The following is a 22687-nucleotide window of genomic DNA, read 5'->3' as shown; positions in this document are numbered from 1 at the left end:
TGTCCATGTTTTCTATGCTTGCGTTTCTGGCACCATGAATGCGTACTAACTTGTTCAGCTTTACCTTGCTTCGTATCAACTGCTGAAAATTTGCTTTGTAAATGATGATGCGGGTGTATATGTCCAGACAATGAGAAAATTGTTTGTTTCATTGAAATAAGTTATACCAAGTTGTACATAACAACATGGCTAACTCACATCAGATATAGCTTGAGACGGGGCAGAAATCAATGCACATAAGCGGACATACACCACAATGAACATGCTGTGTGTGCACGTTTCCTCCTTGTGTAACTGTCTTTCACACCGCGTCATTTTCGTGTCAGTGTTGCCATGTTGCATTTGAGTTCTGTACATGACGTGTACAAAGCATACATACTAATTCATGCCCAAAAAGCAACAAGCTACCTGAATCTGAACGAAACTGCGTGTTTATTGTGCTTTACTGAAAAAAGCTCTTGCAAGATAAGACACTAGAAATGGGCTGACTAGAAGAAGAATTGGTTGAGAATCGGAATGACTGGTTGCTTGCAGATGCTTCCTGCTTTGCCTGAAAAAGAAAAAAAACACCAATAAATTAAGACTCTTTATTAGTAGTAAAATCCCGTTACAAGAGACACGGTTGCAAGAGATACTCGGTTATGAGAAACGTTTGAAAATGGTTTGGTTGGTTTTCCTATGTTCGCCATGTTAACAACATTGCATACAAGAGACATGGTTACAAGAGACACTCGGTTATTAAGGCAACTTTTTTTATGTCCGTAGAGCAAATTCTTCAGTATTTATAAGAGACACAACCCAGACACGCTCGCATAACGCGACTAACGTCGTACTAACCGGTATGCGCTGCAATTTTCACTCCCTTGGCTCCATTTTGTTCCATTCCGCAGCCGGCTGTCATTCCTCGCGTGTTTGAGACTACCAATTTCAATGAATTTTCTGCCATTTTGCTCCCACACAGACTCTGTGACAGAGTACCATTGAGTTGGATTTCTGTCACAGCGTATGCGGTGCTGGTCGCTCTGTATGCCGGTAGTCAAACTCCGAAGCCATTGCCATTTTTCCATGAGGCAGCTCTGTTCGCATCAAAGATGTGTTTAAACACACTTTGGTGCTGATGTATAATAAGGTGGTCTAGTCCGACTCCTCAGTGTTTTTAGAATTTTTGGCTACAAGAGACATGTTTCCCAGGTCCCTTGGGTGTCTTGTAACAAGGTTTACTGTACCACCATCATCACCATTTTTAGTCAGATACATCAACAATAAATGATTTCCAAGTCACAAATGTAATTACCAGTGCTCTAAAAATGTCATACTCTGCCTCGTTGGTATATGTTCCTAGCCTTATAACATGAAAAACTTCAGGTGAAATCTACCCAAGTCACTTGATGGCTCGCTTGGCACAGGCAAAACTCTGTGCACATTGACATTCAGAGATTACATTTTCTGCATGTAGGTAGAGCTACCATGACCACATACTGCGGACCTAGGCTTTCAACTTTCACTACTCTAATAGGAAACCTTGCAGATTCCACTGTTTACCCAAAACAATGAAGCACTCTTGAAACGAGCTCAAACCACTCATGTTGTACAATTCCGACGCAAAACAACCAAGCCAGAGGTACTGTCCAGATGACTTCCTTATAAATTAGCAACAATGTGAAGAAAGCATGCCTTGCAATACATGTGTGCCTTTCAGCCTCTTTCAGATTTGATTTGTTTTGTCATGAAAGTATCAATGTGCAATATACTTTTTACTTAAGCAATGATAATTGAAAGTTATGGTCGTCAGTGCGTCAACATACTATCTCCATCTCCTTAAAAAGTTATAATTATGTGCTGTGTTCACCCAAAAATTTGCCGTTTTGTCAGTCTGTGCTTTTCGAAGCAACCTGTAGCACTGTCGCGACGTAAATGAACCTGCAACAAGTACACATGGACCCCATATGTGGCAGCTACAGGCAGTACCGTTTATTCTGTCCATTCCTTGACTTGCAACCCCAGAACCAAACAAATAATGCAACATGTCGTTCCAGACAGCATTACTTCCGTGACGTGCTTAATTTGGGATTTTTTTAAGAATCCCGCCTCTCCTAAAGAAATTTTAAAGTAAAGCTGGAACTAAAGCAATGCCCAAACATGAGCGCTTCTCGTGGATTTCGAAAGTCAACGAGGGCAGAGCTATTTGCCCCAAATGTCTGCGACTTCAATGGCAACAGGATGGCCAAATTCCCTGCTGCTAATAGATGCAGATAAAAACACACATATGTGCAACGTTGTGTTTTCAGAGGTTTACTTCTTCATATCGTGGCAGGGATACTCCGTGGTAATTAGTTGGAATTCATGCTATTTGCCTGCAGTCTGTGCCAAAATATTCTTAGAGCCATAGCCACAACACTTTTTCTTTGGGATAATTCAAAATTCAGATTCAGCGAAATTCAGAAAAAATGCTTCCAAATGAACAGGTGCTTCTATATTTTATTTTCAAAGACAATTATTTTTCTTGCGAAACTAACGATGAGGGTAGCTATGGGGGCTTGTTTGTATGGCATCTTTTATTTTGTTGTAGCGCAAGGCTGAACAACAGGTACAACAGAAAGGCACATTTGGCATGCACACAGTGTTAACTTCCAACAACAGATTTATTTCCCGTTCTCGTCACTGTATATACCCTCAAAACATCATACAACATAATATGTGTAAAAGCTCGGTAAACATGAACTAAAGAAAACCTGGAACCACTCGCATGCAGTTTTTTTAGCCACAGAGATTGAGACATGTACACGTTTAACACGAACAAAGATATACAAGCTCTTTCGAGGATAATGAAATTGAAGGCTCACTGATGCATGCGTCACCAAATGTTGATATGTTTCTAGTGTCTATAGTTAAGCGCATCATCTTTCACCTGCTTCTATTCATGATAACTGCTTTTTTGAATCTAGGTTTGCACTTGCATCTTTGGCAATGAAGAACAAGAAAACCGTCAGCAGCCAGGGTATTTAATTTGTTATTGTGTTCTCATAGCCTGTTATTCATACATCTACCAGTTTGACCAATGTAGGACCCTCCACACTCAAGAGGAATGCGGTATACAACACACGCGATGTAATCAATTAATTTGCTTTTATGTTCCTTCTCGCATGCAGTATCCGAAATTCTTTCTGGCCTTGACTTCCTACAAAGGCTCATAAATTTATTAGGCGTCGAAAAAACAACATTGATGTCACTCCTTCCAGCAATCTTTCATCTGTGGGAGAAACTATGTATGTAGGGGATGACAGCAATCTTTTTCTTTATGTCGGTACATGTACCATATAGCTGCTCGGAACCTTTTTGCTGTGCCTTTGTAAGCAGTCCTGCTGCGACTGACACGAGCACGTGGCTCGGGTAACGAAAGCCGCTTAAACGTGAGACTCGCCATTCGAAGCTATCGTGCATTAGGTGCAGGATAGCCATGTGACGGGAAGATTAGATTCCTTGACATTAATTTTGTGCTCACCGATAACAAAACCTAGGGCAAGTAAGCCCCTTTTACCATTTCATTCCACGCATACAAAACTTGCGAAGAGTGGAATCACGAAAGTGTGTTTCAGTGAAGCGCTGAAGAAGCCATGCCAGCACCTAATGCACAATAGTGTCACGTAGTAGTGACGGTAAATAAAACAGTCGCAAAACTGTGTATGACGAAACTGGTTGTTTATTGGGCGAACCTGTGCCCACAAAAGCAAGCTACACTCAAAGCACAACGATAGCGGCGAACACAGTCGGCGATCGTCGAAAATCTGATCAGCGGCAAAACGCGTCGGCTTTTATACCTGAGTCATCGAAGGTTCCAGAATAATCCCTGGTACGCGCGTGTCTTCCAGAAAGTTCTAGACAATTCGCGTCGCTCATACAATCAGATAAGCGTCGGTGAAAACAGGCAACGGAAAGAAGCATCGATAACGTTCTAGAAACTTCCGATACAGGCGCGTCCTGCGCCGAGCGATAACGTTTAACATTTGTTAGCCGGTGGAAAGCGGCCATCGGAGAAAGATAAACATGTATACGTGTCAATACCCTCCCCTTAAAAAGCATCGTCCCGATGCTACAAACAAACGCGAAAGCGAAAACAAAACGACGCGTAATAAAGAAAGAAAATAAAGTAACAAAGTACTATAAGCTCGTCAGCGGGCGTAGAAAGGCTTAAGACGCACCACGTGGATGACTTCAGGTCGTGCCCGGCGCCGCTGTGATTGCGAAATGCCATCTGGCACGACCTCATAGTCCAGTGCGCCAATAAGTCGGACTATCTTATATGGTCCGAAATAGCGACGCAACAGTTTCTCGCTAAGTCCTCATCGGCGTATCGGAGTCCAGACCCAAACACGGTCGCCGGGCTGATACTCGACGTAGCGTCGTCGTAGATTGTAGTGTCGGCTGTCGGTCCTCTGCTGGTTCTTGATGCGCAGGCGGGCGAGCTGTCGACCTTCTTCGGCACGCTGCAAATAAGTGGCAACGTCGAGATTTTCTTCGTCAGCGACGTCTGGTAGCATGGCGTCAAGCGTCGTTGCCGGGTTCCTTCCGTAGACCAGGTTGAACGGCGCCATGTGCGTCGTTTCTTGCACGGCCGTGTTGTATGCGAAGGTCACGTACGGAAGGATGGCATCCCACGTCTTGTGTTCGACGTCGACGTACATTGCCAGCACGTCGGCGATGGTCTTATTTAGGCGCTCGGTGAGGCCATTCGCCTGCGGGTGTTAGGCGGTGGTGCGGCGATGGCTTGTCTGGCTGTACCGCAGGATGGCTTGAGTTAGTTCTGCCGTAAAGGCCGTGCCTCTGTCGGTGATGAGGACTTCTGGGGCACCGTGACGCAGGAGGATGTTCTCAACGAAGAATCGGGCTACCTCGGCGGCACTGCCTTTGGGCAAGGTTTTTGTTTCGGCGTAGCGGGTGAGGTAGTCCGTAGCGACGACGATCCATTGCGCATCAATCCGGCGAATATTTGTTCTTTGACACCCCGCATCAAGAACCGAACTTTCTTTTCCTTAGACATATCGGGGTCGGCGTGGCGGAAGAGGCGAGTTCTCGTTCGGCAATTGCACTCTGGTTTCTAATAAAACTTCGGCCCTTTCTTTTCGCACGACATTCGTGAAGGTCCTCACGAAGTTCTCACGAAATATGTCCCACGTCACCAGGGTGGCCTCTCTGTTCTCAAACCAGGTCCGAGCAGTATCATCCAATGAAAAATAAACATGGCGCAGCTTGTCGTCGTCGCTCCATTTGTTGAACGTCGCGGTCCTCTCGTATGTCTCCAGCCAGGTTTCAGGGTCTTCAGCCGATGATCCACGAAAAGTCGGTGGCTCCCGAGGTTGCTGCAGCAGGATGGGGGACGCTGGTGCTGCCATTCTGGTCGTTGACTTGGCCTTGATTGCGGTGGTCTTTTCGGGAAGAAGTCAGAACTCCGGCACAAGTCCTTGCTGCCTACGGCTAGCTCGCTGGTCCTTGGCGACGTTGGTCTCGTCCTCCGGTTTCGGGCTTGGGTCGCGGCTTTGCGGGGCGTTCGGTGCATGAAATACTCAGCACCTCCACCAGATGTCACGTAGTAGTGACGGTAAATAAAAGTCGCAAAACTGTGTATGACGAAACTGGTTGTTTATTGGGCGAACCTGTGCCCACAAAAGCAAGCTACACTCAAAGCACAACGATAGCGGCGAACACAGTCGGCGATCGTCGAAAATCTGATCAGCGGCGAAACGCGTCGGCTTTTATACCTGAGTCATCGAAGGTTCCAGATTAATCCCTGGTACGCGCGTGTCTTCCAGAAAGTTCTAGACAATTCGCGTCGCTCATACAATCAGATAAGATAAGCGTCGGTGAAAACAGGCAACGGAAAGAAGCATCGATAACGTTCTAGAAACTTCCGATACAGGCGCGTCCTGCGCCGAGCGATAACGTTTAACATTTGTTAGCCGGTGGAAAGCGGCCATCGGCGAAAGATAAACATGTATACGTGTCAATAGCTTCGGACGGCAGGTCTCACATTTAAGCGGCGCTGGTTACCCGAGCCAAGTGGAAAAAGGTTCCGAGCAAGTGGATGGTACAAACACCGACAAAGAAAGGTTGCTGTCATCCCCTTCATACATAGTTTCTCCCACAGAATAAAGATTGCTGGAAGGTGTGACATCAACATTGTTTTTTCGGCTCCTAATAAATTGGGGAGCCTGTGTAGGAAGACAAGGCCAGAAAGAATTGCGGACACTGTATGCGAAAAGGAACATGAAAACAAATTCATTGATTGCATCACGTCTGTTGTATACGACATTCCTTTGAGTATAGACGGTCCTACATTGGTCAAACTGGTAGATGTATAAATGACAGGCTACGAGAACACAATAACAAAGTAAATACCTGGCTGCTGACGGTTTTCTTGCCCTTCATTGCCAAAGATGCAAGTGCAAACCTAGAATAAAAAAACAGTTATCATGAGTAGAAGCAGGTGAAAGATGATGCGATCTTTGTTCGCGTTAAACGTGTATATGTCTGTCAATCTGTGTGGCTAAAAAACTGCATGCGTGTGGTTCCTGTTTTTTTTTAGTTGATGTTTACCGATTTTTTACACGTTTTGTATGATGTTTTGAGGGTATATATAGTGGCGAGAACTGGAAACGGATCTGTTGTTGAACGTTAACGCTGGGTGTGCGTCGAATTTGCCTTTCTGTTGTCCCTGTCGTTCAGCTTGCGCTACAACAAAATAGAAGATACCATTGATTTCATTGTCGTCAGGCGCGGGCACCAAATAAAGTTTGTTCATCAAAATTAAGTGGTCACCAGGCATGTCTAGTTGAATTTACCTGAACATGGTCTACTGTCAGTGGTGAAGATGTTGCCAGTCTAAAGGCCTGCAAGAAGGCACTAGTTATGTTTTCTAGGGCACGAAGGCAACAGAGTATGTTGCCTAAGGCAAGTAGTCACAGGAGTCCTGGATCAGTAGAAGAAAATTTAGAGAATGATAATTGGTCGGAACACTTAAGTCACGCACTTCTGAGTCACGAAGCACTTGTCTTTGTGTCCCTTTCTTGTGCCCGTGTATTTTTATTGCGCTAAGTTACTCGTTCATTTATGCACTATGATGATGAACTTGTTTTGGAAAACTTCAAATGTGTACCTGACCTTTCACTCACTTTTGCATGTAAGTAAAAATTATGAACTTGCCGCTGTGACCAGTCATCTCTATCTGTTGTACACTTGTGAGATAGGGTTAAGACTATTTGAAGGTTTGTGCATTAAGGCAGGAGAGCAGCACTTGCTGAATGGCTCATCATTTAATTTGCAGAAAATGCAGCAGTGTGCAACAATTGTATCACTAATGACCTTGAAAATCTTGTTAGTTATGTATTTGTAAACACCTGTTGTCAAACAGCCTGCTGACTAAAGGTTTGAACACATTATACACAATTATAGCACAATTATACACACGAAAGAAAACCTATAATAGAACCTACCAAATACAGTATCAGTGTAGTGGCAGGTCAAATGGCTCCTCAATGTTTGTGTTCTTCCTGGGAGGAGGAAATAAATGTTAAGCTTACACTGACAGCACCAAACCACACAAACGTAACTGCCACAGAACATCAGGAGTAGTAACTAGATACAGTCAACCTGCTTAACTATCTCGTACATTCAACAACAGAATGTACCTTCATGGAGCCTCTAATCTATGACATTCTTGCTGTAATACAAGCATGCTAGCAGACAGAACCAAATTGCATGTATGAAAATTTTCAGGAAAAATATATTTGCTACCTACCACAGTCCACTATTTGTGAAGTACAAGTGACTGTCTAAGCTACAAACAGAAGGTGGAAAATTCGGGATCCTTTCTAGTAAACAACTAACCATATCTCTACCTGTACCCATCAATACAAAGGTGAATCGCAAATACTATACCGATAAAGAACAGTTCAGAACTGCTCCCAAGTGAGTGCAAAAAATAAATGATTTCGAATTTATCTTCATGTAAGACTAGGCGTGGTAATTTTCTTTACATTACACGAAAGACTGGTCAGAAAAATATTGCATTCAGTCAACATTGTGATTTGCAAAACAGTAGTAAGAAGTTGAGGTGGCAGTCCCTCAGGTGGTATGTTGCGATGTTTCGAGAAATTGTTTCAAGGAGCGTCTTTCCTTAACCATTTCACGTGCCAATTAGTTGTGTTGATTGAAAACTTAGCTTCACCGCATTTATTACATCTTCATATTCATAAAATGCTTACAGAAGTACAATAGATTAGGAGTTTTCAGTTCTTTAGTGAGTTTGTCAAGTTTATGGAATGTGCACTCCATGCAAAAACTCAGTGCAAGTACATGAGATTTGCAAACATCAACTATTTCATGTCTACCAGGCTTGAACAGCACCTATCCAGCCACTCAAAAATTATGACTGGTGCAACACACTGTGAAAAACGATGAAAGAAGTGACATACACCAAGCAAAGTACCCAACCATCTACCTTCATACTTCCTTTACTAAAACAATTTGCCTGTGTAATTCAATCTTGCAGCACTATTTCAATCAGAAGAGTTTCAAGATGTACGGGACCAATTTTAAATATCCTTACTTTAATCAATGCTATTGCTATTAATGCACTATCTTGGTGTATTGAATTGCGTGCATAGCGTCTGAAAGGATTAATCACATTCGAGTTATATTTACTGAAACTCAAGGCATAATACTCATATTTGTTTACAGTTTCGTGATGAGACAACACGGTAGACGCGGGAGTTAAAAACATCTTTATAAAATGCTGTAGAAAGCAAGTTTCTACAACCTCTCGCAATACCGAGCTATTTCCTATGAGTGTTCTAACATTTCCTTGTAACATGATGCAGTGTTTTCACAGACATAGCTTGAATCATTGTATCTCAAGTTTTGGAAGAAACTTAAGAATTGCTACAACAAGCAGATTTGAAGCCCTACCCAGACTGCACAGCCACTTTCTTTAACACCAACACGTGTAATGAATTATGTCATCCATATGGCACAGTTTCCGATTATATTCTCAAGCATGAATCTCATAATTGCAAGTTATGCAAGAGTGTACCTATGCGATTACTTGGGGACAGCCCGAAAAGACGGGAGAAGGTTAGACAACACGAACGCAGGCAAAGAATTTTGTTCACAGACAAACATATATACTAGGCTTGTGTGTCCTGCGTAGTTGCAGCTGCAGGATAGCGGGATAATGTAAACAACCGCACAGTTGATGAACTGCTGTTCAGCCTTTTGCTACACTTTGCGTCAAGGCTCGGTCCGAGTCACCTTTTCGTACAAGGTACCCCGATTGCTCGACGTGAAAAATGAAAGGAAAGTTCCAGCTTTCCCAACAGTCTATTTGAGACTATGACTGACCTTGTGATTATCATATAACAGTGGCCACCACACTGCAAGCAAATGTTAGACATGGGTTCAGAAGCTCTCCTCCACTTGGTGATGCCTCAATTTCTTGAGGACGCTTTTTGGTGTTCCTGTGATGAGCTTCACAGCCAAAGAGTGTGCTGACGCGGAAGGCAGAATGCCCTCCAAACATTGGGCATCGCTCCAGCACACATAACACTAACCAAAGAAAACCCCACGGTCCAGAAATGGAAGATCACTGTCTAGTGGTAGTTTTTCCCCATACGTGAACTCATCTAGCACTGCAGAGAAGACAGAAAAAAAATCACTCTACCCTTTTAGTAGCCTTACTTCACCTAATATAGAGGAGAAAGTTGCCAATGAAGCAAAATAACTTTACTACACTGGTGCCCACCATAGCTAGTGTTTTACGGTTACCTGACAGTGTTCTTGTCTGTGAGAAGTCGCCAAGCAAGGCTACTCAAGTTCAGCCATTTTTTAATGTCTCCTCCACAGTGCCAGGTGTGCTCATGGAAGTGAAACTGCTAGAAGGCAAGCTCCAATATCTGGCTTGAAGGTTTTCTGTGGTGAGCATTGTGCTGGATCTATGATCCACGCTCAAAAGTGTCTTGGCCTTTCCTATTAGCGCACTTGAACACTGAAGCGTGTTGTTGCTACAGGAACACAAGGGAGCACTCTTAGCACCACCACGAAGTGGAGGGGAGCTTCCAGACGCAAGTACGGTTGCTTTTAACAGTGTGTTCGCACTGCCTTTCGGCATGCGTTGCCAAGAAGCATTTAACGGAGCTGAACATAGGTGACGTCTCCAGTCGGAGTACTTCAAGGAAGCCAAGTCCTACCACTGCTATACAATATGTATACAAAGGAAGCTGTCAATTCAAGCAAATTGCTGGGGACAGTTGGAACTACCTTTTTATTTTCAGGGCCAACCAAACTGGGCAGGTACGAAAATGTCAACCGGACCAGGCCAAGACGTGAAGTTTGCATCAAGAAGTATGTGCTGGAGATCATAGGAAGTGCCGTTGGTGCTGTTTACAACATCCTACTGCCCTGCAGCAGCAATTATGTAGGACAAACAGGATAAAAACTCAAGGACTATCTTAGGAAACACTCACAGACCCTCGATACAAGATGGGGAAGCAACGTAGCTATATATCGATGCGGCTTTGTGCAGTTGTATATAAAGTTTTGAGCAATGAAGAATCCTCATGGCACATGTTCAAAACATACAAAACTCGCAGAATAGCCCCCACATATGCTAGTGTGTAATCACTTAATCTTCTAGACAAATTGAGGCATTCAGATGAGCTGCGAGAGCGTTCTGAACAGGGCTGGTTAGTGCATGTTTAGGAAGGAACTTAATGGTGCCATAGACAGGATAAAGGGAATATGTAGCTGTGCCCGTTGCCTTCACTTCGTTCTGGCAGTAGTGCTGTTCATTCCCTTCAAAATATTCATATATTTTGGTCACCTGACCACGTGACACAGCTGCGTGCTCAGGCTATATTTTACCTTGTTATGATACTTTCCAATGTCACACGCAAATCCATCGAGGCATCTTCACCTATTACAGTAAGCTTAACAATGGCTAACAGTGAGCTTAACTGTGGCTACACTTCGTTACCATGGGGCCCATGAATGACCGTGTTAGAGGTCAGTATGCAGGTGTTTTTGCATGCTCATAGAGGCAAACTGGACAAAGAATTAACTTATTGGTGCGTGTTTTATCTGTTGCCTCAAATCCCGAATTCCGGTGCTATTAGTGTTTTTTGAACACCACTCATGTGCAACCTAGACAAGTCTGAAACAATGCCACTTTCAAGTCGACATCCTCATGCTGAACCAATTGGTTGCCCCAGGAAAAACAAAACATCATTTATCTTTTGGATGCATCTGCAACAATTATTATACTTGTATAGGTATTGTCATTCCAACAACATTTGCAGTCAATGTCCAATAGGACTGCGTATGCATGACTGATATACGATAGAATGGCCCAGCTTACCAGAACAAATAGCACAATGCAAGACTGCTTTGCCACTGGTGTTGCAAGCAGGCCCCCATGGCTGAGAAACTGAATGCAAGCCGTCACACAGACATCCTTCACTGGTGCAACAGCTGCAAATTAAATACTGATATCAGTTACTTTCTGACCGGTCATCCAAAGCAAAGCAAAATCATTTTTATATACAATTACACTATGCATATAAGCTCGTCACTGAGTTACTGTTATTGCTGTGAGATAGCTCACAGTATTTTATAAAGTGCTAATGGCCTCGTTTAACTTATTTGCAAAAAAACTTTACGAAGCACCTTCTATTCGAAAAATTAGCTGACAAAATATTTTGCCCTGCATAACTTACAACACATGCACGCATTTTAGAATTATTGCAGTATTGTTATGCAGAATTATTAAGCGGCAATCCTCCCTCCCAGAATACGTGATATGCTCACGCACTGCGTCAGAACGTTAATCGTCAGCCTGGTAGCTGTAAAAAAAACTAATACAGATTGCCAGGTAGAAAATCATCCGTTTCCTTTGCAATGAACCTTAACGGGTATCACGCGGACAACTTTCCATTGCGATCGTGCACGAGTGCTCGGGCTCTACTACAAACGAAAGGGTACCGTGTGACACCCGTGTTCCTAACACTGCAGATGGCACAAGGTTACGGCAATAAGCACGCTCCACCGTCATTTCATTGTAATGAAGGGGCATGTACATCGAACATGCTCTATGAGGTCTTCATACATGACCAATCTTCCCATCCCGGGTGTGAACACTGCGATTATGCACGCCTAGCCAGGGCACTGCGTCCGAAGCTTATAATGCTAAAAATTTCACTGTGATTCGATGCGTCACCGGATATTGATAACATAGCGTTGTACCGCGTCGGGAGAGATAGTAACGGGTACAACGCCTTCACTTAATTTTGGAACGCCGAGCACACAGCACAACACACTACAAACTGGAATGCTAACGTCAGTAAACCAGCGGCCACATACAGACGACAAAGGAGCTGCTAGAGGCGTCAACGCCGCTAATATTGCCTACGCGTCTCAGCTGTAGTGAGGATGCATTCAACACAACAAATGCAACACCCTTTTATCACAGACTCGCAATGTCGCTTTGTCAATCCTCATGGCCAAGGAATCTCGTTAAAAGCGTGCTCACACAACACAGTTGAGCCCATCACCGGCCATCGCGGAGCATTTCGCACGCGCAACGTGCACCAACAACGAAAAAAGGACACGTAAACCACTTGCGTAATCATCCAGCGCCGATTCCTTCCTATTTAGAGTGAAATCACAAATGCGCCAGGAACACCACCTCCGCCGTCCGCCATTAGCGACCACTCGTGTGGTTGTTTGTGCCGGAGAAATGCAACCCAGCGTGTAGGCGCGATGAAGGTGTGGTAAGCAGCGCCACCGCTCAAACCCCTACTTCTTTTTGTGTGTTTACTATACTCGCACGCGAATAATGTTCAAACAGCGTTATCTATGGTTATATATGTAACTGGCAGTTAGAGTAGACAGTGTCTTTTCGTTATATTATTTGCGTGTTCATTTTTCACTCCTGACATGTTCAGTTGCCCTCCACATGAAATTACGGACGGCTCTCCGTATTTCAAAAACGGAGCTCACGTCCGTCTTTTTTACGTAGGATCCCACCGTTTTTCATAAAACAGAATGGTCTACGTAAATTTCACGTAGGTTTTTGCTGTAAAATTACGGAAATTTTTTACAGTGTAGTCTTATCATCCACCGCTCACTGCCGGTTGATCCCGTTGATAACGCGAGCGGACCGTCGCTATGACCACTGACAAAGGGCGATTAGCGCGAAAAGGCATTATTTCCGGAAGGGCATCGCTACAAAATACCGGCCCAGCTTTGCTAAAATTTCAGATGCCAGTAGTATGTTCGCATGCATCCGCGCGCATGCCTAGGAAACGTCTGTAATGCCAAGAGAAACGTCGCGCAAAATGTAGCGAAACCGGAAGGGCCAAGTACGTGCCGTTTGCAAACTCGAACAAAAGCTGATATACTCACCTGAGACGTTAAGAGAAAAATGGCACAGTCATTCCCGCTGGTAGGCTTTCGCATGCATGTGCCAACCTCAGTGCGTTACGATTACTCACAACGAAATGAAAGACGACGCAGTGCAGACCGCAACACTTCGGGTGCTTGTCACGGTTCGGCGAGCTGCACTTGCTCGATGTCGGCAAAGACGAAATCGGCGACATGCTGCTGCCAGCGGTACTTGTCGTCGAAATCACATAGCACGGTAAGAAGTTCCCACCGTAACTTTCCTTAACGTCTGGCTGCAGTCGCCCCCAAACGCAGCGCAATGAGAACAATTCGACAACGTACTCGAGTATGTTGAAACACAACAGCAAATAGGGCCGTATTCTGAAACATTTCCCTTCGGCGATATTTCGCCTAGGCGGAAGTCGCGTTCAATAAGTCAACCGGCCGCTTACTCGTGACGTCAGCATGCACTACCAACACGCGCTGCTGAACGCTTCGCAAAGCACACGAGAGGGTGCACCATGCGAGTGCAGAGCGGCTCGGGTGTGTTGTTTTCGAATGTGTCGGCCGCAGTGCGACACAGGCGTGTTCGTTTATTCAATACATGTCGGGAGCACGCACTGAGACCGTGACGTCAAAATGACGTACTCTGGAACTACTAGTTGGCGCGCCTTCTATTCCGGTTTTGCTCAACCAGCCTGTCAGCGCGCGCCTGAAAGCGAAAAAAGAAATTTCGCCCAAATGGAACGTTTCAGAATACGGCCCTATGGCGCGATGGCTTTGATGGCTTCGGCCACGGTGTAAAAAGACCAGGTGCTCCGACGACGCGGGGCCGCTGGTGAGAAACGCGTCTCCCTAATGGTAGTCTGCACCGCTGCATAGCAGGACACATTAGGAGGCTGAAAAAGCGGGAAATTCGAATGTGGAATTGCAATTGTATGCAAATACACGTCGAAAAAAAGAACTACTGTTTTAATGTTTCTTCCTTCCACTATGGTCATTAAAATCCCTCAGGCGCCGAAACAGACGATAATTACTCCATGAGTGCAGACGGTGTGTGTTGATCCTTAGAAGCGGTCGCCGACCAGCGGCGCGGGCAGACGATAAGCTCTTAGTTAAGCAATGTTTACTTCAAAATTGAGCAATCTATCTTCGTCGTTCTTGGTATGCGCTTAAAAATTCAGAGAAACAGTCTGAATCTCAAGAGAGGCAAGCGAAGTCTGCATCTCGAGCTGCGACGTTGCCTGGTGGAGACGGATTGACGGCAACTCATTCGCACCAAACTGCAACAGTGGGTCTTCCATGTCTAAAGACAGAGTTTCCATGCTGAGTGAAAAGAGCCGACTGCATGGTTTATAAAATGCTCTCGGTCGTGGAGACCAAGTCCTGCGAACAGGAAAGTACGTGTGCGAGAAGCACTTTGACCCGCCGTACGTCACAAATTCATTGACAACAGTGCATCATAAATTTGTTCTCGTCATAATAAAGCATGGGCTGGTTGGTGCATGCTTCATACAACGAAAAGACGCAACACACTGTCACAGCTGTCCCCGATTCGTCGTCGGCGCGAAGTCAATCAACGGGGTAGACAAGCTGGTTGGTCGTTCCGTACGCAAGCGAGCACAGTGAAAGGAGTCAGAGTCGGGAGTAAACAAAAAACAAGATATTTATCGGATGATAAATACACATAGATTAATAAAATACAATAATAAAGAAAACACAAGACAGACTAACACACCTGAACTTAATATAACACAATGATGAAGACAAATAAATGCGAGCAATTAACAGTAGATATACAAATGAATCAGTGCGAGGTTCAAATACACAATACACTTAACAACATTTCGCTAAAACAACGTCCAAAAGAAATCAAAGCTCAAAAGAAAACGAATGGTGTCATACGCATGGCTGGGCAGCAGCAGCAAGTCCATAAACCGTGGCAGTCGGTGCACAAAGCTTTCCCGAAGAAGGCTGGCGGTCCGATCTTGTCGAGGTGGATGCGAATTGCTGAGCTGGGGTTCCCGGGAGTCTAGATCTGACGACTTCCCTCAAGCAGGTTGAGCTAACTTGAGGTGAACTACCGTGAGCTTCGTTGCAGACGCTGGTTTGACGTCTCGTACGTCAACAAGTTCCTCGGAGTTCCACGTGGCCAGGCGGCCCAGGCGATACTGGACGGCATTAGCCCCCCAACGGCTTCTCAGCAGCGCATAGGTTCAGCTTTCTAGACTAATCAGCAGGGCCCAAAACATGCGCCTAAATAGCCTCTCCTTTCCCTAGTTCCCTAGGTAGGGAAACTGCCGCTACGTAGCATTCTCCGAATTCAGCTCTCTTAGCTCCCAACAATCTTGGCCGCGACCTATCACTATGGACGAAGAACCGCAGATTAGTCTCTCTCCCAATGTCAAGGGCCAAGGTTGAGCCCGGCACTACCACGTGGCCGTACGCGCACACTTCGGGGTCCGTAATCGGCGTGACGCGTCTGGAATCGAGATGGCAGCCCGAGCGGCCACGACGTTTTTGACGCCCGTAATTCGGCGTGTCGATGTCGAATGCATTATACGCTGCACAGTCAGGAGCCCACGTTTTTGACGCTCGTAATTCGGCGTGTCGATGTCGAATGCATTATACGCTGCACAGTCAGGAGCCCACGTGTTTGACGCTCGTAATTCAGCGAAAACCATTCCATTCGAAAATATGCCGCTCCGTGACACACACCAAGCCGCGCATGTGTGGCTTGGCTATGTATTGCGATGCTTTCTCGAAATAAAGCTAGTTGCGAGTGACGCTCTTTCCTTTCGCCTGTGTTTTCCTTGGGGTGTTGTGTATTTTCATTGTATTAAGTTTGTTCTCGTCAACACGTCCATAAGAGCGAATTGGATAAATCTGGCTACGCTGATGTAATACTAGGCTACGAAGTAGGCGACATGGCTACGTATGCGTGCCTTCTGCAGATGAATTCGCTTTTTTTTTGGGGGGGGGGGGTAACAAGTTATAGTTATCTCTATTCTCTTTTCCGTCGTGAACATTTAATAACTGTCAGCGCGGCACTGAGAGAAATAATATACGCTTTTGTTTCGAAAATGCAGCCCTGAACCTCGGCAATTAAATATCCGATTTTAAGATTTAGTAACGTAGAGACAGTGGCTTAAGGTTTGTTGCTAAAAACAGTAGCAGGCACTGTAAGAAACAGCACCTCTTCCCCTGTCGAGAAAATGGGGGTAAGCGAAGCTCGTCGTGTGTGTATGTGACCTTCCTGGTGATTTAGTTTCTTTCTTTAACTCTTCAACCCTACGCTTACTACAAACAGACACGTACCCAAAGCCCGCGAAACTTCACGTTCTCTATCCTGATGCGTACCCCAGGGACATGTGCCCCTCGTGCGGAAACACGGCGACACTCGCACACATGCTTTGGGAGTGTAGAAACGCTCATCCCGACTCTACCTCGGACAAGTGGGAGAAGTCCCTCAGAAGCTCGCTTCTCGCCGACCAGCAATGGGCCGTCCAGCAGGCCTACGAAGCGGCTGCCAGGTATTCCCTGTCGGTCCCTACGTGGGAGACGCCCGCTACGCCCTAAGCGCGTCCTGCAGGACCTAAATAGTTTTCCCAGTCCAGTCTTTAACTCTTTCTCTCTCTTTATTTTTGTCCCTGGTATGTGCCATTGAGCTTGCACCCTTTCTGCACCACCACCAGGATCGGCCCACATTTCAGCGTGACACCACCACCAACACCGCCGACACTTGTGAGCGCAAAACGGGCTCCCAGCACGGTGGCCAGGGAAGGTTTGGCCCCCGGTGCCCCAGCATCCTAAAGTCCCTATATAAGAAAAGTACCGCCATCCTTTGATAAACGCCGCTTCTCTCTCTCCTGTATCTCCGATTGGACGATGATAGCGCGCGCTTTTCACTTCTTTATATTTTCTTTTTTTCGGCCTCAGAGCCATGTTGAAAGTCCTCTGCGCAGCCGCAGTCGCTGGCGGCGGCAGTGGCGCGCGCCCGGCCTGAAAGCTTCAACGAGGACTTTCTAGGTGCGCCACCGTCGACTTGGCTTTCGCAAGCAAAAAGTAAAGAAAAAAGCAAGCGCTTTAGGAGAGGAGGCGGCGGAGGAAAGAGTAGATGGCGGTACTTTTCTTATATAGGGACTTTAGAGCATCCTAGTTGCTTGCGCCCCCTAGCGGCGGCCCAACGTTAGTGAGACGCGCCGCATGCTTCCGTCGGAGCACCTGTTCTCGCACCGTAGCTTCGGCTTAGGATCTTTGTGGACCCGCATAACACATGCCTAGTTTCGGTTTCCTTCCCTCGCGCTGACAGAAAAATGTTTTTCTCAATTTTACTTTTTCATCACGTAGATAATGTTCACGAATGCAACAACCATGAATTTAAAGATGTGTCTTGAAATACCCGCTACGTTAATTTTACAGAAGCAAAATTTGGTCGTCCGAGTCTGGTTACATTTGCAATATCTAAGGTTGGGCTTCAGAGCGCGCTCAAACTGCAATAAAGAAGCGGCGTATTGGTGGTTAACTTCCTTAACTATAATGGTGCGGCTGCACTCGATCTCTATCGATTGCAGTTTTCACTGATGTAAGGTAGAAGTATAGAGACCCCCACGTTACAGAATAATCTAGTGCACATGAAGCTGCCAAAACTGCTGCATTTCCTCAACAAGTTCTTGCGTCTGTGTGCCGCTGTCCGCTGTCACCAACCGCCAGCGTAGTCATTTGGCGGAGATTTGGCCACACACATTTTCTAGGAAGATTGTTCAGCGCTGGCTCATGGCGTGAAGAACTACCGGGGTTGGTTGTTCATAAAATGTTTTACGTTTATTGCGATAGAGATCATACGGACACAACCGGAGAAATTTGTGTGTCGGCATTGTAGTGAGCTTACGTATAAAGTCGAATCGCGATAAAATCCTATCCCACGCCGTTGGCTGGGCGCGTGAAAGGAAGTGTTCGAGGGTGAGCGGAGATGGATAGTGGCTTGATAGGTGTTCCAAGTATGTATCTACATATATAGGAGGTCTCGCGATAAAACGCGCGCCAGCCGGGGGAAGGGAAGTGCTGGTTTAGCACGCTCCTCCTCTTACGCCACCCTCGCCCTGTCTTGGAGGTAATCTCCGGTGGCTTCAAAAGAAGGGTTAGCCGAGGCAGCGTAATTTAATGTTTCGGAGCCGCGTTAAAGGAAGAGGTAGCAGAAGCGTTTGGTTCCCTCTGTTTGCGCTCTTCATCACGCCTTGGCCAATCCCCCAGAGTGGGTACGCGCCACTCTATGCTCTACATCTGCATCACGCCAACGATGTGACAGCGAGTCTTCGCGGTTATTGAGTGAGATCTGTTGATGTTTGCAAGTGCGCGCGTGACCCCGTGCTTGCTAATGTAATTAGTAAGCGAATTTTTACTGCAATTTATACGGTCGATGACACTACGAACCTTCCTTCTCGCAGTTGTCTAATACATTGCTATGGCTATGAAAGCTTCGCCCTTCCGGCGAAACTGCGACATTCTTGGTTTTTTATTTCTAAGTGGGCCCAAAAGCAGTGTTGCGTACGCGAATGTTTCTTGTCGCACACTGTGGTGCCCAGTGTCTATGGCATTGCGCTGCTGAGCTTGAGGTCACGTGTCCAATGCGGCCGGAATGCGGCCGTCACGCGACGGCCGCATTCCGATGGCGGCAGAATGCAGACACTCGTGAGACGCGCACGTTAAAGAACCGAGCTGCTGGAATTGAATGTGCAGTTTCTCATTACCGTGGGCCTCATAATAAGATCTCGGTTTGGACACGTAAAGCCTCAAAATTTAATTTCACGTCGCGGAACTACATTTACATTCGGCACTGTTTAGTGCGTCTATTGAACTTATCTCATTGCTATGTTCTGTTCGGTAGACAAGCCTTTTTGGGGGGGATTTACATGTGGTCAGCATGAAGTCAGCAGAAAACCAGATGGGGTGATGAAGTTAGGAAATTTGCAGGCGCAAGTTCGAATACGCTAGCGCAAGACAGAGGTAATTGGAGATCGCAGGAAGAGGCCTTCGTCCTGCAGTGGACATAAAATATAGGCTGATGATGATGATTACATGTGGCCAGAATCCAGTGTGACAAATCAAGGTCTTCCTTAGCACAGGAAACCAGTTATCGCTTCAGCGTGTGAAATATCAACAGACATGGTCAAGGAAAAACAACATTTAAAGTTTGAAGTCATAGTAGAACATGACAAGGACAAAAGAAACTGCATTAGAATCAGGACATAAACCATGAGTGACTGCTTAAACCAGAAGCGACCATAAAGCAAGAAGAAATTATCTAGTATGTCTTCTCCTGCATTATAATGTTTCTCTCGCCAAGACTCATCTCGAGTCAGAAACAAGTCGCGATCGTTCACGACGACTCTTCGCAAGCCATTGGGAGTCAAATGGAAATGGACTCAGGCAAAAGGCTTGGCCATGATTTTGTGCCTCTACGCACGCAAAAAGGGGTCTTAGCTAAGAAACAGAGAGTCAAGTTGCTGTGACTCACGTTTGACCCTTTTTTTCCTTAGAGTGAATTCCTGCTCTCACCTCAGCGGCGGAGGTGCACTTCGTGCGCGGTCTGCTAGGGGGCTACGCGTCGCGCCCTGCTTCGCTCTGTCGCCCGCTCCTCTGTGCGTGGCGGTTTCCCGCCAGTTCCGTTCGCTCGCTCCTCCGAGTTCGGTTTCCCGCCCTACACCTGGGTGCACCAAACGCCGAGGTGCGAGTGCGAGTAGCAGACATCAAGGATTAGGGTCGTTTCTCATTTTTTTATGCAGCAGTGCTATGTTTCATGTAAAACGTAGCCTAATTTAATATGTGAAATGGACATGAAAAGAAGTCATTTCGTATCTTAAAGATGAGAAAGATAAACCAGGTTTAATTAATTATACATATTCCAGAAACTTGGTGTCGGCATCTGTCTAAACACACCTTGCCGTGGCTTATTCTCGCATTGACTTTCCATACGTTATAACGCTGTTTTGTATTGTATTGAATTACATAACTACCAGCATAAAAAGATATTTTGTTTAGTAGGTATCAGCAGGAAAAGCCGCTGAGCCTAGGCGTTCTTCTGTGGAATAACATGGAAACATGTTGCGTCGTTGCGCGGAATAAGGGCGGAAATGAACGATGTGGACAGGACGGACGCTCACTTGCAGCTAAATTTTGATGAGTAGTTTCCAAGCCGAGACTTGTGAGCAAGTTTAATGGCAGACTGGTGAGGGAAATGATCGAGGGTGGCCAGTACGCGCACAATCAACCACGTGCGTTGGTGCCCCGTCAGTAGCGCTGACGGATAAGAAATAAGTTATCTTAGTAGCCGATAGGTTTCTTGGAACTTTTGCATGTGAATCTGTTTGAGCCTTGTGTCTGCCTTCTGACTGGGCTTGCGCGCCCCTGCGCTTCCTTGGAAACTATTAATTAAATTTCAGTTGTAAGTGAGCGTCGGTCCATTCCACATCGTTTCTTTCCGCTCTTATTCTGTTAAACGACACAACGTGATGCACCAACTGCAGCAGCAGTCAATGAGTGTGAACTTCATGTAAACGTGCACATGCATGAATTAAATGTAGAACAATAATTTATATTATTTTATTGCGTCGTTTCACGACAGAGTACGGTAACGAATAAGGTCTGGATGGCACAGACAAACTGCTCGAACCAGGAAAGTCACACACTGCCGCATTAAAAACCATAACGCTCTGTTGTCTCGAAGCTCAGACTGCGTTCCTATTCTATGCTTAAAAATAAAATTAAATTATGGAGTTTTACGTGCCAAAACCACGATCTGATAATTAGGCACACCGTAGTGGGGGGACTCCAGAAAATTTCGACCACCTGGGGTTCTTTAACATGCACCTAAATTTAAGTACACCGGTGTTTTCGCATTTCGCCCCATCGAAATGCGGCCGCCGTGGCCCCTATTCCATGCTGCCAACAAAGACTGAACACGCATGACGTTTCTCTGCACCAAGAAAGAAATGTAAGCAGGCAATTGAATTAATATGCAGAAGTGTTTGAACACCAGTTCTTTCTGCTCACTACCCCACTAAACATTTCAGTGAACCTTTTGACCGATATTATTACCTTTCCCGTGCATTTACACGCAAGAAGCCGACATCATTTAACCTACTATACAGTAAAACCTCGTTTAACGAGGTTTAAGGGGGATCAAAAATTACTTCGTTCTTCGCTATCCAACTGCTCCGTAACAATACCTATTAATTATGACACGTACTGCAATATGAATCTCCGCAGGAATTTCAAGGGTAAAATTACTTACTTCGTTATATCAATTATTTCTATATGTCCCGTGTCCCAAAAGAGCGCTTAATCAAAGCGCGCGCCGCGCGTCACGCAAGCCAGCGAAAGAACACGCCGGCCCCACGGCAACTTCAACCGAGGGATAGAGCGTATATGCCTCAAACAGCCGACGCCACCAAAGGAGTCTAGACGCCTAAAACATCGACGAAGCGACGTTAACCGGAGAGAGAGGGAGCACACGCGCGCGCCGAGACTCCTTCTCACCCGGTGATTGCAGAAAGAGATTGCTGCAGCTTGAGCGTGCTCCAACGGGATCAGTCATCACACCCCCTCGGCGACGCTCCGACGGCGGCGGTCGAACGTGCGAGAAAACACTAGAAGATTCCCATCACGCTCCGCTCAATATCGGCTCTGCAGCTGAGCAAGCGTTCTACCTCCCGCTGCTGGCGTGAGCATTGTGCACACCCAAACACTAGCGTTCCGGCTGATGCAGCTGTGTGCATACCACACCGTGGCGCATACAACGCGTGGTCCGAGTGGAACGGACAGTATACTTCAAGCTACAAACGCTGACAGGCGACATAATTGTACACAGAAATTTCTGGAGGCAGGGCATGTAAGTGCCCGATGTGAATTGTTTTACTGTATTCTATAACCAGTCAGACTAAAGTGGTACGACAGCCGACGGACAAAGCTTACAAACACAAGATTGTTTGACAGCGTATAAGTCAAGCGTCCTTATAACGAAGCCGGATGTCACAGACCCCGTGAACGAGGCGCAAACGCCGGACCAAATTCCAAAGCCGACTTATGAGCTTCCTAAAATAACCCCACGAAAGCAAGGACAATTAAGAATGGGCCTTCTGGTACGCCAGCGAACGCCTGTTGCTGTCCAAAGACCGAGTCAGAGCCCAGAGTTGTCGAAACACAACAAAACATATTCTTCACACAAGGCAGTTACACACACACTTGCACACTTAGGCTA

The sequence above is a fragment of the Dermacentor silvarum genome, chromosome 1 (assembly GCF_013339745.2).
Source record: "Dermacentor silvarum isolate Dsil-2018 chromosome 1, BIME_Dsil_1.4, whole genome shotgun sequence".
NCBI lineage: Eukaryota > Metazoa > Arthropoda > Arachnida > Ixodida > Ixodidae > Dermacentor > Dermacentor silvarum.
Note: the sequence above shows the minus strand (reverse complement) of the source record.